This window comes from Peromyscus leucopus, chromosome 11 (assembly GCF_004664715.2).
Source record: "Peromyscus leucopus breed LL Stock chromosome 11, UCI_PerLeu_2.1, whole genome shotgun sequence".
NCBI lineage: Eukaryota > Metazoa > Chordata > Mammalia > Rodentia > Cricetidae > Peromyscus > Peromyscus leucopus.
Window position 1 is genome coordinate 66,566,720 of NC_051072.1, and position 27,921 is coordinate 66,594,640.

The 27,921-nt window shown below is 43.8% G+C and overlaps 1 protein-coding gene and 1 long non-coding RNA gene across 3 annotated transcripts in view; one reads left to right on the forward strand and one right to left on the reverse strand.

Annotated features, from left to right (window-relative positions):
* The window catches only part of Adgrv1 (adhesion G protein-coupled receptor V1), a 508,750-nt gene that overhangs the window by 468,159 nt on the left and 12,670 nt on the right, over positions 1-27,921 (forward strand).
* On the reverse strand, positions 12,033-27,914 carry LOC119088744. 2 transcript variants are annotated; one of them, XR_005092461.1, is made up of 4 exons: positions 27,568-27,914; positions 25,694-25,814; positions 21,994-22,094; positions 12,033-12,486 (listed from the first exon to the last, which is right to left on the reverse strand). It is a non-coding gene; the product is annotated as an uncharacterized LOC119088744 (long non-coding RNA). The 2 variants fall into 2 exon arrangements; XR_005092462.1 differs by lacking the exon at positions 25,694-25,814 and having other exon boundaries at positions 27,568-27,908.

Here is a 27,921-nt window from a genome sequence, read left to right on the forward strand (position 1 = left end):
CTGGAGGATGTCTTTCTTAAAGGAAGCTTTGTATGATGAACCGTTTGAAGACAGTTGATAGGTAGGCACAATACACCTGCCCAATACATCTGCCCATGATTTTTTCCTCCATACTTGTGCACTGAGTAATCCTATCCCAATGAGTATGATCTGTCGTCTTCCTACATGGATTTTACAGTAGTTCTTATCATGCCCTAATTACCTGGGTCTACTTCTCAGCCATCGCCCTTTGTGAAGAATTGCTATGGAATAACAAGACAGCTGGTGGAGATGCCCCTTGACTGTTTGTCCTCGTGTGAATCTTTGTCAGGTGTCTGCCTCTGCAGAGTCTGTATTGTTTTTATGAGAGCACAGTTGCTCCCTGACTTGTAGTGGAGTGACACCTCAGACACCCCCACAGAAGTGGGGGACACCCTGAGCTGAAGATGTGCTTCACCGGAGCTGGCCTTGGCTTTCTCAAACAGGCTAGGAACCCTAGCTTAGAGTTTAACAAAATCAACTGATATGAAGCCACTTTATAATAAGTGTTCGATCAGCACCATCAAAACCTGAAAACACACAAGCTAGATGATCAGTTTGGGGCAGTCTGAATTTGTGTTAGTAATAATTCATTCACAGTAACTTTCCCATTACTAATAACGTGCTTATCTTTCCTAATGTCTTGTAGGAATGCTCATACTTAAGACATGTTTAAGAAAACCACCCTATCCATTCATCAGAGTTTAAAGGTCTACTTTTTCCCCTAAGAAGCCGACTAAGTAGCTTTTACAGAAAAATATAGAATATTTTCGTATCTTCCTGAATTTTTTCCATTTGCTAATTTGTTATTACCATAGAAATTTCAGCTTGTAAAGATCCATCTAGGAAAGTAAGTTCATTTCCATTGTGTATGCATCCGAGACAGCATTTGAGTGTCTCACATCACAGTCAACATGATTTAAAGTATGTGCAGTTTGCAGTGAGACGAAAATGTCATAATTCAGTGAAGACTCGCAGCTTGCTGGAGCAGGCAGAACTAGACCACTCTTCAGTGTGGTCTTAGGTCTGAGCTCACTTCAAAGTTGGGTGGTAAGAAGAATGCCACATAGCTGTGACATATGGTTTTCAGATGCATGAAATCTTAGAATGTATCTCTGAACTAGAGTGTTTTCTGCGTTTGCTATATTTATCATCTAAGTATTTCTCTAGGATTAATAAGATATGATCATAAAAATTCTCATTATAGCTGGGTAGTGGTGGTGCACGACTTTAATCCCAGCACTTGGGAGGTAGAGGCAGGCATATCTCTGTGAGTTCGAAGCCAGCCTGGTCTACAGAACTAGTTCCAGGACAGCCAGAGCTGCACAGAGAAAGCCTGTCTTGAGAAACAAAATCCTCACTATACTCTCCTCTGTACTTAGTGTGTTGTTCTTTACATATAAATGATGAGAACCTCAGAGTTTTGCAACTGCTCGATTTTCCTGCACTGAAATTTCCTCTTTGGATGGGTTCCACAGCATATTTTTCTTTTCTTTTGTTTTGTTTTTATTTAAATGCCTCTAAATTTCATCTGAATCAAGTATTTTAGGAGAGAAAATAGAGTCCAAGGAATAAGAAGGTCATCTCTACCAAAACAAAAGCACATGTTGTTAGTCCCTGAGAGTTCACCTCATCCTGTACACCTCTCTCCCAAGTTTGGCATGCACATTTTTACCACACAAGTACATAGGATCCAAATATAAAATCTGATTGAAATATGGCTCTGTTTAAACCACCAGGAGTGGTTCATGAATCAGCGTGAATTAGCAAGACCACATGCATGCCTAATCTTGATGCTAAGACTGCTCTTGTATCAGCTTCCGTCACTTCCAGGAGTCCCGAGGCTGGTTCCTTCTTACTGTACAGTAGTACTTGTCCCACTGTCCGTCACTGAATGTTCTCAGTGTCTGCCCCTTCCTTGCCGCCACCACCAAGTACACTGTGGGACTCACTCAGCCCTCTTCTTCCTTCTGTGCTTTCTATCTTCATCTGGACACTTGTCAATTTCCAGATACTTCATCCAGAATCCTGAAACCCTGTCTTTCTCTGGTCCTGTAGCCACTTATAAGATAATTACTCAGAGGCTTAATATTATTTACAAACTGTATGGTCTATGGCAGGCTTCTCGCTAGCTAGCTCTTTCATCTTAAATTAACCCATTTCTATTAATCTGTGTTTTGCCACTTGGCCATGGCATTACCAGTCTGCTATCATCTTGCTTCTTCTTGAGCAGCGGCTAGGCTTCTCCCCAGACTCCACCTTTCTTCTCTCTGTCTCTCCACTTGGATTTCCCACCTATTAACCAATGGGAACAGCATACGGAAAGACATCCCACAGCACACCAAGAACATTTTCATCATTGAACTGGATTCTCTCGTTTTGTGGTCCTAGGTCAGTGAGATTATTTTACAAACCTTAGTTGGAGTCTGAACTTCTAAGTCACTTCTCAGTTTTTGTTTTGTTTTGTTTGTTCATAGTTCTTCTCATTTGGGGCAAAAATAGTCCTCAAGGAAAGATTGCTATACAACATGACAAATTTATTACCATATAGATCAAAGATAAGCAAGTGAGCATGGAACTTCCTAGGAAGGGAACTGTGCTCATGGATTTGGAGAACCTGTGATCAGAGATGCAAAGCCATCACCTAAGAACTAGGAAGCACTGAACCTGGCCCTAACATGTTGTGTGACCTGGGCCCAGATCCTAAGGCTTTCTTTCTCCATCTGAAGTGAGCAGAATAAGCAAACAGGAAAAAAAAGTGAACCATGCCTTGCATAGTACCTGAAAAGGTTTTGTGAACACTATATTTCTTTCTTTCCTTTTTCTCTTTATTACAAATTTTTCAGATTTTCCAAATATGAATGTTCTCTAGAATTCTTGTTTTAGGTTTAAAGACTATGTCCTGTGGGAGTCCTAGGCATCTCTAGACTATCAGGCCGTCAAGGGCAAGGGCTGGGGCTGGGAAGTAAATCTTGGATTTCCAGCAGCCAGTGGTCCCTGAAAGCTTCTGGGTCATAATTCTTCAGTTGTAAATGCTCCCTATGCAGGTGCTCCCTAACCCTTTCTGTGCTTTGTCTCAGACCTATTAGGACTAACAGAACACATTTTGTATTCAAACTTTAACTTTAATTTTTATTGACACTGCCTACTCAAAAGTTACATTTATAACATTTTAATAATTACACAATAAAACAGCAAGTCAAGGAAGAATAACTTAATAATTAGATGGTTCCTTGATCATAGTGACAATAATTCTCAATCACTAGTTATCATTTGGAAAGGGGCCAGCTTCCTGCAGTCCTTTGTCTCTGTCTGGAAAATAAGGGGGAAATAGTGCCACGAAGCAGATGAGTAATATAAATAATTCATATGCTGACTCATGGTGGGGTCACAACCATGCATGAAATGTACCCCAAAAGCCAAATACTGTGGCAGGATCTGCCTCCCCTTCATTACTTTAGGAAAACACGTTTACTTACAGTTGACATAACATAGAACCTGTTTTATAATGAAGTGTTGGTTATCGTATGTGATTTGTTAAACACGTAAACTGAAGAACATGGGTCATTAATTTTGAGAGCACATGGTTTGTGAGGTCTCAGCTTCACCCTCACTGCCCCACACTGTGGGTATCTCCTTACTGTACATACTGCAGTGGGAATGTTAAACAGAGTGTGGTAGTGTTAGTCAGACCTCCATTGCTGAGGCAAAATGGGCAAAACAACTTACAAGCGAAAAGCTTTCTTTGGGTTCATGTAGTCAGAGGCCTCGTTCCCTCCTGACAGGCGGGACACAGATCAGACCAGCTCGCTTCCCAGCAACCAGGAAGCAGGGCTGGGGTGGACCCACTGGCTGCCTTTTTCCTTTTTCTCCTTTTATTCTATCCAGGCCCCCAAACCATGAGATGAGGCAACCCACACTCAGGGAGGGCCTTTTCCTCCTAAACTAATGCTCCTAAGGAAAATGCCATCGCAGGCCCTCAAAGGTGTAATTTTCTGATCTCCCAGACAACTTTTAATCCAAGCAGCCTGACAGTCACAATGGTTCTACCGAATATGTGTTACATTCAAACTGTTGTGGAATTGAGAACTCACGAGTGGAACCATCCATGCATGTGAAGGATGGCCAAGTGTGTGAGATGGGACAGAACTCTCAGGTACTCTCACTGTGAAGGTGGCTCTATCTTGTGTCATTTGTATTTATTGTTAGATAGTACCATTAACGTGAAGAATTCATAGGATGATCAAGAAAACCCAGAGGTGGCTGCAGGAAAAGCGTGCTCTTTGAGGAGGGCTGTAGAAGTCATGGGGTGGGGGTGAAGAAAGTCTCTTTGGGGTGGAACAGGATGGGTAGAAGCATGAGTAATAGACATCATAGTTCTTCCTTACTGAAGTGTAGACTGTACAGGAAGATAACACTGAGAAAACCTCCGACAGGGAAGGGTGACAGGAGCAAGCTTCGGTGTCGCATGATCATGTGATCTATCAGGACAGGTTAGAGAACTTTGTGAAATTCTTCGGTGAATACCTCCACCATTGCAATACTGGATGCTGGCTTCTTGCATTCCATCTGCTCTTGCTCTTTTCCCCGATACTGACTCTGAAGAGTGCGCATAGAACAATGGGAGAGACTTTCTGCAAGTAAGCAGCACATAAGCTCATAAAGCAAAATTGTAATCTGGGATGTGGTTTTCTTCAGAGTGGACCATAGCTTAACAACTTCCTCGAGCATCTCGCCATCATGGCCCTCACACAGAGCTCGGAGCCTGCAGGATGAGATGCGCAGGGCAGCTTTGGGTCAGCACGTAGCACCAATGGGCACTGGTGTGAGAGAACCTGCCTCTTTACAGTGCAGGAAGGGCCGCTCCGGACTTGACAGTGCCTGCCTCCTCAGCCTAGAATTACGAGAAGTTCTCTTCTTCTGTTTCTATCTCTAACGCTATTTCTTCAACTGAAACCCATCATTTTCTTTTCCTTTCAATGTCTATCTTCTGCTCTATCCTACTATTCTCATTTTTAAAATATTTTATTCATTATGCTGTTGTGTGTATGTGTGTGTTGCATATTTGGGTGGGCGTGTGTGCCCCAGGGCATGTGTAGAGGTCAGAGGACAACTTCTGAGAGTCCGTTCTGCCTTTCTTCCATGGGATCTGATCAGCAGTCTCACATGGCATTGCTCTTACCTAGTGACCCATCTCCCTGGCCCTACCGTTTCCTGTTTTATCCACTTCCACCTTCCATCCCACCACAGCCATCCTGGAAACAGGAAGCATGCCATTGCATCTGGCTTGAAGTGGGCTTCAGGGGATCCAAACTTCGGTCCTCATGCTTAAGCTGTAAGTGCTTTACCCACTGAGCCACATTCCCAGACCAGAAGATACTTTTGAATTTAAAAAATAATTATTATAGCATTTCTAGACTGCTTGTATAAAGAAAGTCTGTGTTTCTGTAATGTCACAGCTTTTTGGATGGTCGAGTTTTTCGGAGTGCTATAAGAAATTTGCAGGGACATTTTTGTTTTCTGACAGGAACTCACCTTGTCCAGGCTGCCTTTAAACTAGCTGTGTATCTTGACCTGGCCTTGAATGTGTGATCCTCCTGCATCCTCCTCCTAGGTGCTGACATGACAGACAGATGCCACCATGCTGAGTTGCCAGAGACCTAAAAATAGTGAGACTGGAATTTTAAAGTTCTGGAACATAATTTTAAAAAGTTACAGCACAGGGTTCCTAAAGTTTAATATTTATTTAGCACCTTTATGATGACAGTATTCATAAACTACTCTATTATTTTTTATTTTTCTCAAACGCTTCCTGTTTCTTACTTTTACTTCACAGAAATTGTGCCTCACTAGTACAGACACGCAGAAATATCCCCCAGAGTGACTCCATTTTCCACCATTGCTCTGCTGTCTCGGTGTTTTATGTATGGCACTGGGTCAATAATTACTAGAAAATGAAAATCATTTCACACGGAAAAACGGATCTTGAATGAGCTATTGCTGTAGCCACCTCAGAGGTATAAAAACAAGGCTCAAACAACTCAATTACTTGCTCAAGTCCACAGAACCAAAGCGAGAACCAGGGCCAGTTTTATGTAGAGCTTCTGCTTTTTTTTTTTTTCTTTCATTATGAACAGTAAGGCTATCTGATAGGTTAATATACAAATACACTCTTGCTCTCTTCATAGAAAATGTACCATAAAATATAAACAGGAGGAATGAATGATCAAATAATAATGACAAAAGGCTGAACAGCCTCGTGGCACTGGACAGCACAGTTGGAGTAAAAATGTGCTGTGGTGTGGCCTGTCTCTCCAGTCCACAGAAGTAGCAGACTGCAAAGTAGGAAACAGAAAATTGTGCCTTCCCCGGGATCGTGTTCTCAGGAAACGACAGTGAAGAGTGGCGGAGTCTCTGCTGACAGAGCCGCCGGACTCTTCACAGAGCACATTTGCTATCTGGCCGAAGGGAATCACAGAAGTCAACTTAAGGCGTGTGGTTCCCAGTGAAATCACTAGAAGGCCCAAGTTGATCCTGTTGATTGTTTGAAATGCTAATACAAACAGCATGATTAGATTTTAAACAATGTGATAAGCAGTTCTTCCAGGGTGCACAAAGAACTCTGCAGAACTGCGAAGCTGGCTTCCTTCTAGCAAGTTCTAGAGTTGGTGTGACTTCAGGAAGGAGGTGGATGAGAGTGTTTGGGCTCTGAATCAACACTATGGCAGTCTGTTGATTTTGAAAGCATCCCAAATCTTTATTATGAAAACAAATAAGGACTAAATGGGTCGGGACAGTCCTGGTGCTTTCTGTGAAGCCAGCTTCCTGATTTCATGTCATGAATTCAAACTGTCAATCCAGTTTGCTATTGTTTCGTTTGCAGGTCACTGCATTGACTAGTTGTCCAGGCAAAGAGCTACTTTTCTTAGCTATCAACTCTGTGCCTGGCCTCTTTTTATAATAACTCACATCTCTAATAAGATTAGTCCTCTTGAGCAAAGCGAAGGCTTAGCAGCTTGATCACTACCTACAGAGTAAGTCCCAGGGGTGATGAACAGCCCACCGTGGGCGGTGACAGCAGGACTTCCATACTGGTAGTGACGTCATGGTTGGCTGGAGGTAGTCACTATCTCATTACTGGAATTTGGAAAGCAGGAAGTTGTGATCCACAGAACAGACACCTGTGGCTGATCTGAACACTGAATGCCTGTTCTCTGATGTCAGGGAATGAAACTGTATCCTGCGTGTGTGCCGCTGACTGCTTCTGGAAGAGGCACGTCCAAGCTCTGCCAGTCTCTTGCTGCTCTCAGCCCTCGGTTTCTGTTCTGTTTTTCAGTCCCTCACCATTTTCTCCAGCACTAGCACAGAAATGGCAGAGCCAAGTCACAGAGTGATCCTGTCTCCAGCCCAGCCAGTGTTACAAACAGTTTATGTCATGCATTGGACTTCTTCCAAAAAAAAAAAAAAACTTACAAGAAGCAAAGCAACTTTTCAAAGCAAACATGCGGCCCATGACTGACGGCATTTGGCACAAGGAAAAATATGTACTTCCAGTAGACCTGGTGGGCTAACTGAGGCACCGACTTCACTTTCCGGCTCGAGGCCTCCAGACGGTCTTGGGGCTGACCTCATTTCTCCTCCTAACCCCGCAGTTAGTCTATGGTTTGAGTCAAGCATGTAACCTTTAGCTAGTTCTCTAAGTGGGACAGTGCCGCTGGCCATCAGCACAGTTCTGAGGGAAAATGTGTTTTTAATATAAACATTGTTTTGGTAGTACACACTGGAAAATGACGAAGCCTGTAAATAATCTGAAAATGCCGTCTTGAGGATGAGGTGCTAGAACTTGTCATTTCAAGATGTCATTTCTGCAAATCAAGAGAATTTGTAGGAAAGGAGTTGGCATTGGGAGGACTTGGAGAGGAGTCGGGCATTGGGAGGACTTGGAGAGGAGTCGGGCATTGGGAGGACTTGGGAGGAGTCGGGCCTTGGGAGGACTTGGAGAGGAGTCGGCATTGGGAGGACTTGTAGGAGAGGAGCCGGAGGACTTGTAGGATAGGAGCCAGGCATTGGGAGGACTTGGGAGGAGCCGGGCATTGGGAGGACTTGTAGGAGAAGAGCTGGGCATTGGGAGGACTTGGAGAGGAGCCGGGCTTGGGAGGACTTGGAGAGGAGCCAGGCATTGGGAGGACTTGTAGGAGAGGAGTGGAGCATTGGAAATTTCAAATAAGAGACTGAACTTAACGAGAATTTGCTGAGGATGGTGCACTGGCCCTGTAATTAAGATTTATGGGCTTTCCTGGCAGAACAAAGGACCTGGAGAGTGGGTCTTCAGGGAACTGTTTAGGGAACAGCCCCAGGCAGTGGAGAGCTGTGCCAAGGGGAGGAGGTGGACGGGAACACGGTGCTGCTGGGCTGGAACCAGAAGAGGTTGCTGTGAGTGAGCGAGTGCCCAGAGTCATCAGGAAGTGGTGGGTTAAAGCTGGATCCTGACCAACCAAAGAAGATCTGGAAGGGTTATACTAGAGGCATGACAGCATGGCTGAAGGGATGGGAATAAGAGCATCTACCCCCTACCACACATGGGCATGAGCACAGTATCTGGCCGGCCAGCCAGCATACCTTGAAATACAAGTTTTTATAATTTGTTGATCTGGTTTACACTAGAAGTCTTAACAGAAAGTGACTTTAATCAAAATAAATCTAGAGAATTATTTAAGACGATCAGGCTCTTCTCTCTTCTCCCTCCTCTTCTTCTTCATGCTCTTCTCTTTCCTGTTCTGTTCCTCCTAAATAGTACAGCTACTTTTTTTTTTCTTTTTATCATGTGCTTATTGTGTGCCAAGCATGGGGCTAAGCACTTCATGCATGATTCCATTTACTAGGATTTAGGATGTCTCTGTACCTGAAAGTGAATGGAGGCTTCTGACCTAAGGACCTAAGTCTCTGCTGTATCGTCTGTGGCTAGCATCTGGATTCCCTCAGGGCCTAAGGATTTTCGATGCATTCTTTGCGATCAGTCATTTTCCCCCAGTAGCTCTGGTGTGATGGCCCTAACTGAAGGTTTGATTGCATCTCTGAGGGCATAGAGAGTTCCATCCTTCCATGGGTTTGTAGGTCAGGAATCAACCAGTACAGGAAGGAAATATTCTCCCAAAATTGTAATTGTACTGAACACAGTCATACTTACCTTCTTGATATGATCCCCTAGACAATGTAATAACAAAAGAATTTACACAGATTCCACCTTGGGTTCGGTATTGTAAGTAATCTAGAGGTGATGTGGAAATATGGGAGGCAGTACATCCATTATGGGCAAATACTCTCAAGAAGAGTTTGAACAGGTGCTGACCATAGGTGCTCAGTGGGATCTTGGAACAACCCTCCGCACACAGAGGGATGACCGTACCTTCATGGCTACTCTTTATGTACGCAGTATTGCCCTGCCTGACCCATCTGTTCTGGTTAACGACTTCAATATCTCTCAGAAGTTCGCATGTGGAAGGTTGCTCCCAGCTGGTGGCACTATGACAAGTACTGGGCCACTCTGGGCATGCCCTAGAAAGTCACTGTTTGCACTCTGTCTGCTGATGTCCCTCTGCATTGTCTAGCTGTTACGAGGTAAGCAGGTTTCTTTTACAGTGTTCTTCTACCATGGTGTATTACCTCCCACAGACATTAAGAGCAGTCAAGGAAACTAGCAGGGTCTAAAACTGTGAACAAAAGAAAACTTTTGCTTGTTTTGGTTTTTTTTTTCAAGACAGGGTTTCTCTGTATAGCAGCCCTTACTATCCTGAAACTTGCCTTGCACACCAGGCTGGCCTCGAACTCACAGAGATCTGCCTGCCTCTGGAGTGCTAGGATTAAAGGTGTGCACCTCATCCAGAAAAATAAAACTTCCTTGTGAGTTGAGTGTCTCTGGTGATTTTGACACAGCAGTGGAAACTTTACTAACATTCTCAAAAGGAAATGATACCTAATTTTTAAGATTTATTTATTTACATAGTTATGTATTTGTGTGTGTGTGTGTGTGCGTGCGTGCGTGCGTGTTTGTGTGTGTGTGTGTGTGTGTGTGTGTGTGTGTGTGTGTGTGTGTGTGCCAGTGGAGGCCAGAAAAAGGTGTCAGATACTCTGTAATTACAGCTGCAGGGTTTTTTTTTTTTAAAGCTGTCTAATATGGGTGCTAGGAACTGAATTGTGACCCTTTGGAAGAATAGCCAGTGCTCTTAACCACTGAGCCATCTCTTCAACCCCATACATCCTTTTTAAAGACAAGTATTTTCACATCTTGTTAGCAGCTCAGGGTTTGAAAGATCCTCATACAGCCAAGGGGAATGTTTATAACTATAATCCTCCACTTTAAATAAATCAACAACGGCAGGACCTGCCCACAGAGTAAGCCTTCTCACCTCAATTAGCCTAACTACCCAACCTGGACACTCCCTCATCGGCGTGCCCAGGAACTTGTCTCTTCAGCAATTCCAGATCCAGAAAGTTACCAGTCAAGATGTCCTTCACTGTCACCTTCTCAGCAGGCTTCTTTGACCACCTCCTTATGCAGCCAACATGCAGGGTTCTCACTGCCCTGACATTCACCATCTAACATGCTACAGAACGTTCTTCTGTTTGTGTTTCCATCTGTTCTTTCCTCTTCACCTACATTCCACATTCTGCTAGAATTCCAGCTTTTCAGAAGCAGACATTTTTGTCAGTTTAGTGTTTATACAGAGAAATAAACCAGTTCCTCAATAGGATGAGTGGATGGATAGATAGATGATAGGTAGAAGATAGATAGATGATAGACAGATAAATGATAGATACATAGATACATAGACAAAAGATAGATAGATGGATAGATAGATAGATGAGGGATAGATGATAGATAGATGAGGGATAGATAGATGATAGATAGATGATGATGAAAGATAGATAGATAGATAGATAGATAGATAGATAGATAGACAGATAAATAATGAAGGAACTTATAAATCTGATAATAGTATTTTTATAATTCAGTCAAAGGAAGAGTACTTGTAAGTTAAGTCAGAAAAAAAGATGAGATTTGTAAAATGTGGATTTGTGTCCCTCCACAAGTTGAAGGAGTGAGCCTGTAGCAGGTGATTCTGTGTTAAGGGCTCCACTGTCCCAAGTGAGGTTAGTGCGCTGTAAAGGCCCAAAGAGTCTTCAGCCTCTCCCCCTTCTATAGAGGTGGGCTTACCAGAGAGGTGGGCTACAGATCTGTGAGCACCAAGTCTGTCCTGTTTAGAATCTACCCATCTTAAGGTATTCTAGGCCTGAAAAGCCTAAGACGAGAATAGTATCAATAATACCACAACTAAGGTCGTCGACTTGAGTAGCTCCTATGTGTGGCCACACTTTAAAGTGGTTTGTGCAACTCACTTTGTTCAGTCCTCACCACAGGCTCTTGGGATACTGCCATTGTCTTCGCTCCTTACAGGGGAGGAAGAGACACAGAAATGTTTGGAATGGCCCTGTGTGACAGAATCAGTGAGTTACAGAGCAGGATTTGGACCAAAACTTGGAGGGCTTGTTGTTCCAATTCCAAGGCGTGTGGCCCATGAGCTTTGCTGTGTTCACTGTCTCTCCAGGAGCACAGGAGCAGGACAGCTCTCTCTCTCTCTCTCTCCTCTCTCTCTCTCTCTCTCTCTCTCTCTCTCTGTCTCTCTCTCTCCTCCTCCTCCCTCCCTCCTCCCTCCTCCCTCCCTCTCCTATCCTGGTAAAAGTCGTGTCTGCAATCTATTCTGTGAAGCCCTCAGTAAGCATTCACTGCCAGTGAGGACAGAAGCTGGGGGGTTGGAGAAGAAAAAGACAGGGTGACAGTGAGGAGCCAGTAAAGATGAACTTCTGTATAAAATGTCACCACACCACGTGTTCTGTCACTGATGACAGTCGTGCCCCGGCCTGTACTTCTCAGAATTCACAAGCAGATAAGAAGATGTGATTCAATAGACATGTATTGTTTCGTACTGTTAAATCATGCTTGCTCATAATTTATTTGTTTGCCTCCCTGTGCTGGGAGGCTGAGCTCAGTGTCTTGCTCATGCGAGGCATTTCCACTGTATTTTTCCAGAAAGAAGCGTGAGATCTCAGCACACTATGGCCAGAGCAAACTGTGCTTGGTACTGACCAGCAATGGCTTGAACAAGCTGTCCCTTCCCTTCTTCCTCTGGGTGTACGTGGTGATGCGTGCTTGGTCAGTCCTCACAAGTTACAAAAGGGGAGCCAACTTCTTTCCCTGGACGAGAGAGCTCCTGGTTACTGGTTGGGAAATGCCACTGTGAGACGTATTCATTAAGAACTTTATTTCCATAGTTACAATCTGTTCAAAAATGTGGAAGGGCAGTCAGAGCATCAGAGGGAAATCGTGACCCCCACCCTGCACCCTGTGGTCTGCAGCCAGTGGGCATGCACAGAGTAGTCAGAGGTTCTTCTGTCTTTCAGGGGACGGCTCTAGAGACAAGGAGAGGAACGGAAGGTCATTAACTGCAGTGTAAGCTCATCTTCATGGTTTCAGAGCTGCAGAAACATTCTTAGATTCAGTTTACTAGTGAATAAAACACTAATGAAGTTCAATAACAAGTCAATGGGCTGAGTTTGTTGGTGTTTTTTTTTTTTTCTTTTCACTTTGAACCGTACTGACCTTTATGGAAGCAAAAGAGTAATGTTTGACATTTTGTAGAAAATAGAGAGACAATTAGGCAATTTTTAACCAGTTGCTGCATACTGCAGCTTTAGCTTGCTCAACTCTTTCCAGACACAAATGTCTTTAAAGTCGGCTTCATCTTCCTCTTCACATCACAAGTAAATAAACAACGTTAATCACAGGAGTCTGCAGCTCAGAGCCTGGGGTCATCTTTTCCTGTCTGGGGAAAAAATATCCACTAAAGAAAGAAAAGAAACACGAGAGGGAGGTGGGGGAAAGGAGAAGAAGAGGAGAGGAGAGGAGAGGAGAGGAAGAGAGAGAGAGAGAGAGAGAGAGAGAGAGAGAGAGAGAGAGAGATAAGGAGGAGGAGGAGGAGGAAGGAGGGAGGGAGGGACAGATGGACAGATGGACACAACTACCCCCAGAAAGTCAGGATTGCTTTTGTCCTAAGCTCGGCACATTTCTGAAGTGGAGCTCAGATCAAGCCGAAAGTGCAGGCCCTGGCTCGGTTCTCAGACTTCTGGCTCAACTCTCACTCCATAAAGAAGAAACACACCCATGAGCTTCGGGGAGGTGGGGGAGGTAGGGGGAGGTGGGGGAGGTGGGGGAGGTGGGGGGAGGTGGGGGGGAGGTGATGGGTTCTTTTAAATTGTACTGTGTTTTTATCTGATAATTTGGCTTCTTCGTGAACAAAAATAGCCTGTTGTCTCCATCTCAGCCACTGGACGCCAGGCTGTTTGGGGTGGGGATTCCCAGTAGCCTGGTGTAGGCATGGCGCTGAGTGGGTGGGTGGGGGGTCTGAGCTGCCTCCCTGCTGGGCACAGCTGGAGCTTGCACTCTTGACTTCCTTGGCTTTCTCTTACTGAGCATTGAGGAAAGGGCACCCTGTTGTCCTCCACACCCTGTCCAACTTCCCTTACCTCCTCTGTGTCCCATAGCTCATGCCCTTCTCCGCAGGGCCACATTGCTCCACCAGGCACAGCTGAGCTCTTTCTGGCCTGACTTACAGCGGTGTTTCTTCTCCCTATCTCGAAAGCATAAGTAGATTTGTGCCTGCTCAGGGCTTGTGTTTCTGAGGGAGTTGAAGCTCTCTGGTCTGTTCTAGTCCAGAACAAGCCCAAGAGTCCAGCCTCTCCCTCCTCCCAGCTCAGACCAGCCACAGACTCGGGGGTAGATCATTTGAGGCCACCCTGGGAGCTGGAGTTGATTCCAGGCTCAAAAAAAAAGTGTCAAGGAATCTTAAAACAAAAAATACAGTGTAGTAAATTTGTAGAAGGCAAAGTAAAGAAAGTGTCATTTCCCTGATCCTCTTCTGCTAGGGAAGCCAGAGGTAGCAAGCTGGCAGCTGACAAACTGCCTGCCAATCAACTTAAATTGGCCTGCACAATGTATAAAGGTTGTCCTTAAACATAAGAACATTAACAAACTAAGAATTTTCACATCAAACTTTGATTTCTAACTTCACAAAAATCAGAGTCTGTCTGACACTGGATCTGTCTAGCAGAGTCAGGAGCTGGTATTCTTAGACAAGGTGAGTTGCTGACCTTAAGCTCCAGGCTGAGCCCTCAGCCCTCCCGGACCAGTGGGATGCCCCAGTGCACAGAACGCGGACTGTGAGGCAGGACGGGGGCTTCCGGAGCAGCAGCAGGTGTGAGCACTGTGTTCTCCTCAGAGCTGGTCAGCAAGCCTTGGCTCACGCTCTTTCCTCACTGACCCTCATCCTATTTGCTGCCCTGAGGCTGGGTAGGTGCGTGGGAGTCAAAACCATTGTGCTTCGTCAAAGGGTCAGTAAGGCCCAGCAGGGGGAAGGTGTCACAGCAGTCTGCTCTGTGCACTCCAGCTTTGCCATGTCTGGACGCTTGAGTGAGGATCGTAACTCAGCCAAGAATCTGCCAATACGAACGACGCAACACCATGCCAGTGGAGAGGTTCAGACAGCCAAAGAAGTGTGTGCATGGTGTTTCAGTTTACCTTTTAAAGTCAGACCCCAAACCAGGCAGCCAAGTCGATATACATGAGGCACAATGCCGAAGTCAAAATCCCCAGAACTCTAAAACACGCTCTTTGCTTTCAGCAGAAACTGCACAGACAACATTCAGACTCCATCTTTGCGGTAGCTGCCAGCTCTCTATAAAACAGCAGAGACTAGCTTTGGTGACCTCCAGCATGACAACCACTGGAGGGCTATGTGATAAGCCGATCACAGTGGCAAAAGACAAGGGGACGTTGAAAGTGCTTTGGGACTGCAGCTGTCAGCTCCCCGTTGTCTGCACAGTGGTGGTGTCCACACTTCCCATCCTCGAGCAGATCTGCAACAAGAGCAGTCAGCTCTCGGCTGACCTTAGATACAGTTGTCCGTGTGTTTCTTCACAGTAACTGCCATTATGAACGGCTACCGGAATGTGCACTGGCACTCTGAAGTGGCACAGATATGGATCATTCTCAATCTTAAGCTTAAAAATTAACCATGTCTTCTAGAACAACAAAACATCCTTACTGAACCTTACTATGTGGGTGTTTTGGTTTTGTGTGTATGTAGGTGTGTAGTGTATGTGATGCAGATGAGTGTGTGTGGGTGTGGGGGGGGTGTACAAGGAGCCAGGAGACATCAGATCTTCTACTACATTACTCTTTCTCTTATTCCCTTGAAACAAGATCTCTTGTTAAACCTGGAGCAGGCCAGATAGCCTGGTGTTTGTGCCAGTGAACAGCAGACCCTACCTCAAGGTTGAAGGTGAGGACTGGTACCCAGGTTGTACTCTGACCTCCCCATATGTGCTTTGGTTTGCATATGCCTGCACACAAAAGTAGGGGGGAGGTACACCCACACATAATTAAAAAAAAACTCTCTATAGCAAAGGAAACATTCAAGAGAGTAAAGAGACATAGGAGAAGATATTTGCCAAGTGTATATTTGAAGAGGCATTGTTATCTAAAACATATATGAACTCATGCACTGCAATAACAAGATAGCAAGAATAACAGCAATAAGAACAACAATCTGGTTGAAAACAGGCAGGAGACCTAAATAGACGTTTCTCAAAAGATGCACAAATGACCAACAGGTCTATGAGTGTTCAACATCCCCAGTGATTCAAGAAATGGAAATGAAAGCCTCACTCAGCAGGAAAGGTTACTCTCCATACTGCAGATAATACATGCTCATGAGGATTGCTGGAAGGGGAGTGCCATGCAGAGTGCTGATGTGAGTATAAACTAGTACAGCCATAGTGGAGCACACTTACTGGGGATCCTCAGAAAACGAAAACTACCATATGGTCCCCAAACTGCACATAAGCAAACAAAATGAAGTAAAAATATAGAACGTCTGGATTCCCATGTCAATTTCAACACGATTCATAATAGCCCAGAAATGGAAACAACGCAAGTGTCTATGAGCTGATGAACAGATAAAGGAAATGTGGTAAACGCTGAGTAAGTCAACAGCTTACCAAGGAAGGGGGAGGGATTTGTGCCCCCTCATATGCAATGAATGGTGGAAGGAGAGACATTTTCTTCAGTGGTGTAGCTACTGGTAAGGTGCCCACACTCCTGTGAACAAGCTCTCACCTAAGTTCAAGCAACTCTAAAGAAACTCATTTGATAAAACACAACAGAGACATGGAAGTGGAAGGGGACCATTGGGAAAGAGAAATGGAGTCAGTGGGTATGGGTGCATTGCAGGATAATGGGGAGTGAATACGATCTAAATATATTATGTACATTTATGAAAATATGACAATGAAATCCATTATAATATATAATTAATGCATGCTAATAAAACAGCTTTAAATTAAAACATGGCATGTGGCAAATATATATAATAGCATATATGAAACCTTGTCATTTGCAGCAACATTGAAGGGGCTGGAGGTCATTACATTAAATAAGGCAGACACAGAAAATAGGTAACATGATCTCACTAATACAGAATCTATAAAGTTGTACAGAAAGTACAGAGGTGTCACCAGGACTAGGGTGCTTAGGGAGAGGGAGTTCAGGAGACTTACTGTGTAACATGCAGAATACTACTCTCTTCCCTATATGAGGCAATGCTCATTTTCAAAATCAGAAATTATATTACTTTAGACCTAACTTTTGGCTCCTTCCTTAAGAATGTCTAAGAACTCAAGATAACTTATATTTTTCTATCACCGTATAGATGCTGTTTTTTGTTCGTGGAATTCAGTTCTCTGCTTATGACACTCTACCCCAGAACAACACCAACAAATTCACAATCCCTAATATCTGACTCAGTCCAGATCTCTGTGCATAGCTCTGCATCCTTGCTGGATGTTACACTGAAGACAGCTCAAACCCAACAGGGACAAAACAGGACTTATCTGTATCCTTTAGTCTCCTTATCTTGTGAGTTTCATTCTCCCTATCCATGAATTTGTCCTTAAATGTCCTACCTCCAACACTGTGCTATCCCTCATCTAGGTCAACCCCACCTCCTTGCTCCTCAAGCCCACCTCCCCCAACCTCTCTACTGCATTTGAGCCCATCCTGCCTCATCTACTCCCCTTTATCTTTCCTACATTTAAACTTCTGCCCAGTTCCAATCATACTGAACCGTCTTTGCACTCAAGAATAACAGGAAAGTAAACGTGTCTGTGAATGAAAAAAGGAGGATATGACCACCCTAGGTATGGTTGAGGAGAAGGTTTTATTGTAAACATGAGGGAAAGCACAGCAGAGACATCTGGAAGAGTCCAGACTGGACTGGGCCATGGTGGTGTGGGGAGTGAGAGAGGAAGAGAGGGGTGGGCAAGCAGACCAAAAGAGGAGCCTCAGACCAAGAGGCCACAAGTGGACCAGAAGAGGGCATAGCCAAGATGTCTGAGTTATGTAGGGATCAGAGGATAGAGTCTGGTTCTCTTGAAAGCCATTTCCTGGTGTCCTTTTTTCCTCCACTGTGTCTTTCTGGAAAGGCTATGTCAGACTTTTTCACAGTGGTCGTCTGTGTTGGGCCCCGACTCTGAGTTCTGGCAATATGATTTTTTATTTCATCACAGCTTTATGTTACAATTGAGTTATTTTTGTCTTTCTCTCACTGAATTAGTATCTGCTTGAAAACAGGTACACATGCTTTCTCTCAGGTTCCAAAGTACTCCACAAATGAACTAAAAATGAATGCTAAAAATCACAAAAGGCCTACTGGACCCTTACAAAGAGTTAGCCTACTCTAAGTTCAAATGCCTCTTCTCTACCCTCCCACCACCTCCAGCTGAGTCCCCTCCACCCTGTAAATAAACTCCCTCGGAAGACATGCAGGGCCATCCTGTTCACTTCACAGCCTGAGAACTGCCATCTCATGTCCCATACTTAGCCCTTGGATCACTTTCATGTATGGTGTACTCTCAAGCAAGCTGGACAGCCAGGATTCACTGGGAAACAAGTGTTTTTTTAAGTTGCTGGAGGATTATTATTATTATACAGGTGACACCCTTTAATGTTAGAAGAAACAAAACAAGGCATTTTTAATTAAAACAGGATATAGATGAAGGAAAACTATAGTCAGCCTAAAAGAGCTAAGGAGTGGGCTTAAAAACACAATCTGTGCCACTTAACAATGTATGCATGATGTGAGGCTAGGTCATCAGATTTAATTCTTAGTACATGTACAAACTAAGACATCTTAGATGTCCCTAGCTAATTAATTTTTCCTGTATGGTAAATTGGTCTGCTGCTAACCAACATGCTGCCCTATGAGGTTTTGCAGTGGAGGAGTGTTCCCCTTGCTTCACACCCTCTCCATCATAAAATGTCACTTGTGTTTTTTATCTTAGCCATTCTGAGAGGTGTAAGATAGACTATCAGAGTGTTTTTATTTGCATTTCTTTGATAGCTAAAGATGTTGAACATCTCCTTAAGTGTTTCTCAGCCATTTGAGATACTTTTGTTGATAATTCTCTGTTTAGATCTGTAGCCCATTATATATATATTGGAAATCACCCCTCTGTTAGATGTGGGGTTGATGAAGATCTTTTCCCATTCTGTAGGCTGCTGTTTTGTCCTATTGATGGTGTCCTTTGCCTTACAGAAACTTCAATTTCATGAGGTTCAATTTATTAATTGTTGATCTTAGTGCCTGTGCTATTGGTGTTCAATTCAGGAAGTTGTCTCCTGTGTTAATGCACTCAAGATTATTTCCCACTTTTTCTTCTGTCAGGTTCAGTGTATCTGGATTTATTTAAGGTCTTTGATCCACTTGAATCTAAATTTTGTGCAGGGGGATAGATATGGATCGATTTGCATTCTTCTACATGCCAACATCCAGTTATGCCAGCACCATTTGTTGAAGATGCTTTCTTTTTTACATTGTATAATTTTGGCTTCTTTTTAAAAAATCAGGTGTCTATAGGTATATGGATTTCTGTCTGCATCTTGGATTCAATTCCATTGATCCATATGTCTGTTTTTATACCAGCTCCATGCATTTTTTTATGACTATAGCTCTGTATTAGAGCTTGAAATCAGAGATAGTGGTACCTCCAGAAGTTCTTTTATTGTACAGAATTGTTTTAGCTATCCTGGACTTTTTGTTTTTCCATATGAAGTTGAATTTTATACTTTCAAGGTCTATAAAGAATTGTGTTGGGATTTTAATTTGGATTGCATTGAATCTGTAGGTTGCTTTTGGTGAGGTGGCCAATTTTACTATGCCAATCATACCAATCCATAAGCATGGCAGATCTTTCCATCTTCTGATATCTGCTTCAATTTCTTTCTTCAAAGACTTCACATTCTTTCATACAGGTATTTCACTTGCTGGGTTAGAGTTACCCCAAGATATTTTATAGTATTTGATGCTTCTGTAAAGAGCATAGATCCTCTGATTTCTTTCTCAGCCTACTTATTGTTTGTATATAGGAGGGCTGCTGATTTTTTTTAAATTAATCTTGTATCCAGCCACTTGACTAAAGGTGTTTATAAGCTGTAGGAGTTTCCTGGTAGAGTTTTTGGGGTCACTTAATCATTAGGTCATACTTCAAAAACCTGTATTCTACAAAATTGGAAAATGTAAAAGAAATGGACAAATTTCTTAATAGATACCACTTACCAAAGTTAAATCAAGATCAGATAAACAATTTAAATGGACCAGTAACCCCTAAGAAAAGAGAATCAGTCATCAAACATCTCTCAACCAAAAAAAGCCCAGGGCAAGAAATTTTTAATGTAGAATTCTACCAGACATTCAAAGAAGAATAATACTAATACACTTCAAATCATTCCACACAATAGAAACAGAAGGAACATTTCAAATTCTTCCTATGGGTCCACAGTCACCCTGATACCCAAACCACACAAAGACTCAACAAAAAAGGAATTACAGACCCATTTCATTCATGAATATTGATGCAAAAAATACTCAATAAAATACTGGCAAACTGAATCCAAGAACACATCAAAAAGATCATCCACCATGACCAAGTAGGCTTCATTCCAGAGATGCAGGGATAGTTCAACACAGAAATCTGTCAGTGTAACCCACCATATAAAGAAAGTGAAAGAAAAAAATCACACACACACACATGATCATCTTGCTAGATGTTGAAAAAGCCTTTGACAAAAATCTAACACCCCTTCACGATAAAAATCTTGGAGAGATCAGGGATACAAGGGACATACCTAAACATAATAAAAGCAATATACAGCAAGCCAATTGACAACATCAAATTAAATGGAGAGAAACAAAGCAATTCCACTAAAATCAGGAACAAGACAAGGTTGCCCATTCTCTCCACACTGATGCAATACAGTGCTTCAAGTTCTAACTAGAGCAATAAGACAACTAAAGGAAATCAAGGGGATACAAATTGGAAAGGAAGAAGTTAAAGTATCATTATTCCCAGATGATATGAAAGTGACCCCAAAAACTCTACCAGCAAACTCCTACAATTGCCCTCATTTTTTTAAAGCTTGTGCCAAGTTAACATGAAGCTGGCCAGCACATCCACTGCTTACCAAAGTCTGCAGGATGGACAGACAGCTATCTTGTGTTGACTTGTGACTGAATCAAGACTGAGAATAAGGAATTTACGTTGCAGGTCATTCCTATGTAAAAAGAATCTGGCTTTAATGTGGATTTTGTTCAAAGTGGGAGTAATTGACAGCTGTTCTGCATAAACTAAGATAGTATGGATAGCGCTGAGCCTTTGGTGAGCAATTGCTAGTCTTCCATGCAGATCACTGCCAGGAGAGTTGTGTGAAAGGGGATTGCTCAGTGTGTGTGTGTGTGTGTGTGTGTGTGTGTGTGTGTGTGTCGGGGGTCGGGGAGTGGGGGGGTAAAGAAAGATGCTGACTCATCACACTAGCCCAGGAATCAGAAGCAAACCAGAATGGCCACAGGCAAAGTAGAATCCAAGGTCACCCTAGTAATTGCTCAGCTAAAATCCAACCTTCTGCCTGACTTTTTTTTTAATGCTTGTACAGAAAAAAGATGTCCTCACACAATTAAGAGATTTTTGGATTAAATTAAATTTAATTAATTAAATTAAATTAAACAAAATGTAGTTTAAGGAATTTTATATTTAAGATTGAGTGTGTACTTCTGAGTGTTAAGATTTACTGTTAAAAAATCTTTTGATCTCTGTATTTTTTTCCTCTTTCCTTTTTGTCAATAAACATGAACTTAGTTTGCCTCAAATTCTTTATATTTTTAATGAAAATACTTATAGATTATTCAAGTTTTGCTAGTAATGACTCCATAAGGCATCTACAGAATCCCTGTTTCACTGATAAGAAAATTGGAAAAAAAATTACATCATTTGTCTCTACTAAACAATTTCTTCATCATTGGATGTCAGCTGATTAAGATTTTTTAACAAATAATATCCCCATAATATAATATCCTGGTTATTAATTGGGAGTTCTTGTTTATGTGTCTTGTGTATAGTATCTCAAATCAGTAAGTATGGATCTCCAGGGTTCTAGCTTAAGGAATATTTCTCTGCTGGTGAAACTCTTCAGCTGTCTCCTCGGGCCGCCCTGTGCTGGTGGCTTCCTGGAGTTTGTCACTGTGTTCCAGCTGATTCATACCAGGATGTTGAAAAACCAAAGCCTTGAGTTGTCTTTGGTATTTAATTAACCACACTGTCATGAAATCCATCATTTCTTTAAAGCTCATTTATATGATTCTTTTCCTTTACAAAGCAATAGAAAGGATTTAGAAGCCCAGGGCATGTGTCTTTAGCAGACTTTCTGACTGCAGCAGGTTTTGCAATAGAAATCAGTCATGAGTACCATACTAAGCATTCCCATAGGTACATTTCCAGCAGAGAAGGGGTAAAGTTTCTGGGAAGACATACCTAGAGTGCTCTTGCAAATGCAGAGGATGGGGATGCACAGCATGCTCTCAGTGTTTCCCTTCAGATGGAGAGCCTGATTCCATCAGCTGTACAGCCTTTCACTGTGAATAAGAAAATGACAGAAGTTGGAGTGTCGACAGGAGTGAAAGTACCCACAAGTGCCCCTCAGGTACCGCACTGAACACAAGTGCCCCTCAGGTACCACACTGAATACAAGTGCCCCTCAGGTACCACACTGAACACAAGTGCCCCTCAGGTACCACACTGAACACAGCGCCCCTCAGGTATCACACTGAACACAAGTGCCCCTCAGGTACCACACTGAACACAGTGCCCCTCAGGTATCACACTGAAGGATCTATGATCATGAGTCAGGCTGTGCTCCTAACCTAAAGATACCTTCTTATCAGCACCATAGCATATTACGTACTTTAGCCTCCCATCCTCAGCCTCTCTGTGGTCACTGTGTTCTGCCCAGCGGTATCAGTTGCACCTGAGAAGATGCCTTTGTTCACTTTTTCCTTGACATCTGTTTTTGACAACACAGGGTGCGTCATGCCTGCGGAACAGGATCTTCTTTGCTTCTGTATAGCCGTGGCTGTCTTCTGTTCTGACTTGCTTGGCCAGCTAGGTGTCCCTTGTTTATGTCACTGGTTAGTCTTCCTGAGATGTTCTCCACCTCTTCAACCCTGAGTTCTCAGCTCCTTTCTCTGTGGAGCGCTTTCCAAAAGCAAAACAACACCATCCAACTCTTCCCGAACCTCATGTAGTACTCATGTGGCTCAGGCGCCCTACCACACAGCTGTCTTCCACACGGAGGCCTCTGACCTTCCTTACGCTCCTCTCTTCCAGCCTGGCACGTAAAATATGTTCAATATCTTTGCTTCAAACATGTAGGAAATTCAGTCTGCTTCCGGTGTCGGCTGATCTCCCCTCTCGCCTCTCCACTGGCACCAGGTCATTCAGTTTTCCCGACTGGTCTTCATAGTGATGCTCTTCTCAGGTCACCCACCACTGTCCGTTCACTTCACTGAATGACTAAGTGGGACTCTGCACACTAACCTTTGAGGCCTTGTTTTCAAAGGGGCAATTTGAAGGATGATGATGGAAACTCCGTTTAAAAGATTCAGGCTGAGCTCCTGACAGTCACATAACACCTTTGAGGCTGAAACAGGAGGGCTTCACGTTTGAAGCCAGCCTCGGCTACATAGCAATATCCCGGCCAGCCTAGACTTCTTAGTAAGACTCTGTCTGCCTTGGTTACTGTTGCGTTGCTCGCAGAGACACCTGACCAAGGCAGCTAACCAAAGAAAGCTTTTAATTGGGGGCTTGCTTACAGTTTCAGAGGGTTAGCCGTCAATCACCATGGTGGGAGTGTGGTGGCAGGCAGGCATGGTGCTCGAGCAGTAGCTGAGAGCTCACATTCTGATCTGTAGGCAGAGGCACGGAGACAGAGAGAGCCTGGGCTTTGCATGGGCTTTTGAACCCTGAGAGCCCACCCCCAGTGACACACCTTCAACAGTTAACAGTTCACCAACTAGGGAACTAGACTTGGGGACCATTCTCGTTCAAACCACCACACTGCCTCAGGAAAAGGAGTGACACTACCCACACAAGTGCCTCCTCAGGTACCAGCACTGAACACAAGTGCCCCTCAGGTATCACACTGAACACAGTGCCCCTCAGGTACCACACTGAACACAAGTGCCCCTCAGGTACCACACTGAACACAATGCCCCTCAGGTACCTCCCTGAACACAAGTGCCGCTCAGGTATCACACTGAAGGATCTATGATCATGAGTCAGGCTGCGCTATTTCTAAGTGGGCTAGAAAATGACTTAATAATTAAGAGCCGTGATTACGAGCACTAGCTGTTCTTCCAGAAGACCTGGGTTCAGTTCCTTCATGGTGGCTCACACCCATCTGTAACTCCAGTCCCAGGGGACTGAATGTTCTCCTCTGGCTGCTAATGGTATACAGTCATATTTGCAGGCAAAATGTACCTCATAAACACAAGATAAATAAAAAAATTTTTAATTGTTTAAAAATTATTTATATGGCTCTCCCGGACAAGGAAGAAGAGAGCTGGGGGTGGGGGAGCAGGCAGGAGAGTGCAGAAGGAAAGGGACAAGAAGAAGCAAAGCACAGGCAGACGTGGAAGTGTCACAGTGAAACCGAGGATTTGCATCGTTAATAACGGTTAATTTAAAAATACTAACATTTGAACGGTCACAGTACAATTGGGGATTTTGCATTAAAAATTTTTTTTCATTTATTAAAAATGGATCTTTTCTCATACAGTCTATCTTGACTATAGTTTCCCCTTCCTCTCCTCCTCCCAGTTCCTGCCCACATCTCCTCCTGTCCAGGGCCACTCCCTTTGCCTCTCATTAGCAAGGAGCAGGCTTCTAAGAGATGACTGTTGGAGAATTTCATCCCGCAGCACTATATTTACATCATTTCTCCCCCTCCTTCTCCCTACTCCACCTCCTCCATGGCCTCCCGCATCTCAAATCCATCATCCGTCTTAATTATTTTTCCCTATCTAGAGATACAGGTGTTTAGAAATACGACGACCTGCTGAGTCCCTTTGGTGGTGTTCACGTGTGTATGTGTTTAGAGATGACCAGTGCGATTGGAGAACCTATGAAGGCACTCATCCCTGGAGAAAACGAAATAGTCCAATAGTCCCCTCATTTACAGCTCATTCCCATTCTTTCCTCCCTTTTAGAGTTAAAGCTTTTCATTCTGTTCTCAGATTCCAACCTTTTCCGTGTCTGTGAGTTCCATCCCAGCATGGCTCGGCCACCTCCACTGGTCTCTGCCCCCCATCCTACCACCCAGCTTGATTGATGTTTTAGAAACCGTTCCAACTCAGGACTCCTGGGGCCTGTGGCCTCCACAGTTTGTGTTCTTGTGACTTTAAGAAAACTTAATTTGTATTCTGTCTGATGTCTGGCTCCTGGTTAAGTAGCTTCCTGATTGGTGTGTGCTCCAAGCTTTGAGACCTGACGGCAAGACAGTGGAAGTGGAAGAGACTCGGCTGCAGAGCACACAGCACCTGAGAGGAAAAGCGAGCAGTTTCTCTCCTGGAGAAGAGGTTACTGAGCCATGGCCTAATGATTATGGTTTGACTCATGAATATTTATCACAGTGAGGAAGCTGACCAAATGGTTCTCCGTCCATGACACGCAGAGGAATGTACCCCGAAATTACAGACAAAAGTTTTGCTGGGATAAAATGAAGAGCATTATTATCTGCCTCCTTTTCAAACTCTTGTCCCTAGGAATGGGTTCGTTTAGCACAAACATTTGTCTAGACCTGAAAAGTGAAGGCCTGCAGTTGACCAGAGCCATAGACATGCCTGAAGCTGGCTGACTTCTTTTTCACTGCACTAGTTCTGAACTGGAAGTCCCTTAAACTAGAAGACATTATAGCGGAAGTTGATGGAAACCCAGTGCGTAGTGGGTAGTGCTGTGAGAAGTGTTTGATTAGTAGTCGCCCCCAGATGTCTAAGTTTCAGTCAACTGACTAATCAGCAGTCCTCAGAACGGACTCATGAGTTTCCTTTCTTTGTCTGTTTGATGTACAGATTAAACTACAGATCTTATGAAAAGTATGAACACTAACAAAATCAATTTTCAATGTAAAAAGTAAGAGCTTCAAAAGGAAGAAATTAAAGATGAGATTCCTACTTACCTCATGTAAATACAGGAATCCTGTATTTGCATCTCAGCTTTACCATTGGCCCAAGGTCTACCTTCTTTGCTGCGGGTGACTGGTGATTCAGAATGTACCTGCTCAGAGCCCTAGAGTGGTCCTAGGTGCGGAAAGAAGGGATTTCTGCGTTTGCCAAGGGGAGACGCACAGCAGAAGGCCTTTAAGAAAAGTCACCCCAGGAATGGACAACAGCAAACTGCAAACCTGGTCCCAGCAGAAGGCCGGAGGCAGGCAGCCTAGCACAAAGTGTGCTCCCAAGAGACGCCCACCAGAGGAGCCCAAGACCCCACCCTGCCCTGACCATGTGCTCCTTCTCCCGGGAAGATGGCCTCTGCACAGGGCATGAAGAATGGAAAGACTGAACTGCACAGGAATTTCACCAAGCCACTCCTGAATGGTCCAGCCTTAGTTACAAAAGTATGGGAGGACTGAACCTGACACATACCTCAGGCCCACCCCGTCCTCCCCTCTTCTCATTCTCTCTCACTGATGACAGTTCAAAACTGTGGGCTCTGATTTATCAACTGTTTTTAAAGTTCCTCCTTCAAGTCAGAGACCATAGTGTAAACCATAGGTTCTCAACCTGTGGGTCATGACCCCTTTAGGGGTTGAATGACCCTTTCACAGGGGTCGCAGATCAGATATCCTGCATATCAGATATTTACATTATGATTCATAACAGTAGCAAAATTACAGTTATGAAGTAAAAATGAAATAATTTTGTGGCTGGGGGTCACCACAACATGAGGAACTGTATTGAAAGGTCACAGCATCAGGAAGGTTGAGAACCACTGTTATAAACAAACAAAACACAGCAGAGAAATGAGCATCGCCTCTTACTTTCTAAGAACTTGCAGTTGAAGAGATTTCTTTAATATCCTAAAAGTATGTGTTTAAGAGAGCCTGATTCTGCTGGCAGTGGTGGTGCACGCCTTTAATCCCAGCACTCGGGAGGCAGAGCCAGGTGGATCTCTGTGAGTTCGAGGCCAGACTGGGCTACAGAGTGAGTTCCGGGAAAGGTGCCAAAGCAGAGGAACCCTGTCTTGAAAAAAAGCAAGAGAGAGAGAGAGAGAGAGAGAGCGCCTAATTCTGATGGTGCTATCTTGTCCAGCCCCATCTCTGAAGGAAGGGGAATGGCAAGACTTCACATAGAAACCTGAGGTGTCCCTCAGCCAGAAGCTTTTAAGCCTTGAAGAAGTCAGAGAAAGGCCTCAGAAGAGAGGCCACCTCCCACCTGCCTGCTCTAGCCAGTTCTTTCCAGCCATGTCTTGTTACCTTGTGAACTGGAAACCAGGGACTAACAGAAATGGTGGGGCCGACAGCGGAAATCCCTCGCATTGGCTTGTCTTCCTCTTTAATGTGAGGATGCGGGGACCCCTTAGTGGTCAAGCACACCCCCTGCTCTTGCAGGATGCTGCAGACCCCTCAGTGGTCAAGCACACGCCCTTCTCTTGCAGGATGCCGGGGACCCCTCCCTACCACCCACATGGCAACTCACAAACCCCTGTGACCCCAGTTCCAAGGGATCAACACCCTCTTTTTATCTCCTTGTGTTCCTACATGCATGGAATGCAAATAAATTCATGTAGCCACATATGAATAATAAGTAGATCTTTAAAAATAGAGTTATAAGAATGTATAATCCTTTAGACAATATGATTTCATTTGTGGCTTACTGAATATTGACTAGTAAGTTTAAATTCCTACCTACAAAAGAAATACAGAATGGAGCTTAATGTTATAGTCAATCCAGCTATAAACAAATTAAAGATTTTTAAAGTATTTGCATGACTATAGGACCATCAAAATAAAGCAACAATTCACAGACAGAATTAGCTTCCCTGTAAACTTACCGCCTGTAAATGACAGGAAGTACAGACGCCTGGGAACTGGTGCACATAAACTTGATACTGGTGGTAGGCTATTGCTTTGTTTGTGAGCAGCTGGAGAGTAAGAACCACGCAGGCCTCATCCTTGCATCCCAGTGCCTGCTGATACACCCAGTGGGTATGAAACATTCTGCAAACTGAGAATCTGGGTGCACTATTGAAAGTGCTTCACACAGCACTGAGGCGGGGCACCTGAGCTCAAATACAGTGTTTGGAAGGGGAACCTGTTTTTACTGTGAGGTCAGAAACTCCCACAGCTGAGTACTTTGGATAATGGAGGCCCCTTTTCTGTATTTGCACAGCTTGGCCCAGACCAAG